Source organism: Myzus persicae, unplaced genomic scaffold, assembly GCF_001856785.1.
Source record: "Myzus persicae strain clone G006 unplaced genomic scaffold, MPER_G0061.0, whole genome shotgun sequence".
NCBI classification, from domain to species: Eukaryota; Metazoa; Arthropoda; class Insecta; order Hemiptera; family Aphididae; genus Myzus; species Myzus persicae.
In genome coordinates this window covers 23,367-25,314 of record NW_019100820.1, presented here as the reverse complement: position 1 = coordinate 25,314, position 1,948 = coordinate 23,367, and positions in this window count along the sequence as shown.

The window sequence follows — 1,948 nt, the reverse complement described above, 5'->3', positions numbered from 1 at the left end:
TTTTATAAGCATTTAAGGCTGGAAATTAAATTTAAAATTTAATAATTATTTTGTAGTTGAAAATGTATAAAATGTTCAACTTTCATAGCTAAGGATTGAAAACTTAAAGCAAGGTTCTATGTAAATATGTTATAGCCTTATAGTTATATCAATTACTTTATTAACACTAATATCAATAAATATACACAATAATATCAATATATCATAGGCTGACTGGGACTATCGTCTTCGTTCAGAATCATTTTTCTTATTCAATGATATACATTTTTTTAATTTAAATATAAATTTGTATTATCATTAAAATAGTTTATATTGATATTCATATAATTTTTGTATAATTTACGGTAAATTATTTACCGACTTCTATCGATATTTATAGTTGATTTTTAAACCGTTTTCATGCCCTATTTAAAAAAAATATACATGTATATATATAATACGCAAGCGGTTTGAATTGAACAAAGTCATATTGGCAACTAAAACTATTCACCACAAAACAATAAAAACGTGGAACTGGCCCCACCAACATTGTAAAAATCGCTGGACAATATCGCTCGCATAATCTAACTTCAATAAAAATTGAATTTGAATAAAAAACCTAAATAGAATAAAAAAACCTAAACAGATTAAAAAACTAACTTGAATTAAAAATTTAAATAGAATACAAATTCTTAAATGAATAAAAATTTTTAAATAGAATAAAAATGCCATTGAAAATCATTTTATTCTAATTAGATTTTTTTATAACTTGTAGAATTGTTTTTTCAAATTAAATTGTTTTATATTTTTAAGATTTCTTATTCAAATTAGATCGTTGCTTGTGGTGAAATTAATGAGTTGAAAATTCCCAAAAATATATTGTAAATAAATAGAAATATGTTGCAAAATATTGGCATAGGCTTGGAGTTGATCGGGTATAGTTGAGAGGCCAACTTCACAGACGTAGCGTAATTTATTACATACTAATTTATTCCTGAAAAATATTGGTCGCAATTAATTACACACAAATGTATACTTGAAATGTATTGTGCGCAATTTACTATTTTTCCATTCATTGGGTGCAATATACTTTTTTTCATGAAATACATTTTAGTTACTTTATATTTATTATTTCAATAGATACTTCGAGTGAATGTAGCAGTAGTGATGAATTTTTGCCCCAAAAAAAAAAAAAATGTTTTTACATTTTCCCCTGATGAATGGAAACAAATCCAGCCTCATTAAGTATCTTACAAATTAAATGATAAATGGCGGAATTTACAAGACTCAAGATTTACCTAAAAACATTTGGACACCCATACTTGCTGAACATTTTTGGATCCATACACATTTTCCATGCTGTTTATCTTTTCGTAGGGCCAAAGTTTATCCTACTGGATCAACTTACATTATCATAATTGGACGATGCACAATTTGTAATTCACAGTTTAAAGGAATAGTTGAAGATAAGCCACCTGCAGGAAACACTAGGTATAGTTAATTCAAAATAGATTTAAAAGTCCAAAATATTTTTGATAAATTAGTATTTTATCTAGTTATTAGAAGGGTTAGGTTCTAGTATCTTTGGTACAGGAATGTCGGATGGGACAAATAAAAGTTAATATTTTTTTTATATTTTAATTAATAAATCTCCTTTTTTCTTTTTGCTTACATATTTGGTGGTGTTTTTTTTATAATTTATAATGCCTTAAAATCTGAATCCTAGTAATTGTTAATATTTTATTACTAGTAGAGTGCTTATGAATTGCACATATATTGTGAACTTCAATGAAGAACATATATCTATTAAAAAACGTCACATAATAGAATCAGCGAAAACAGCAGCCTTGACATCAATTTTAAACGAAGGATTGTCGTGTGAAACATTTAGAGAAAGAGAAGCTGGACGGTTAATGAAAATAGGTTTGTAGCATTAATTTTAATATAAATCAAAACCTATGCAGATACA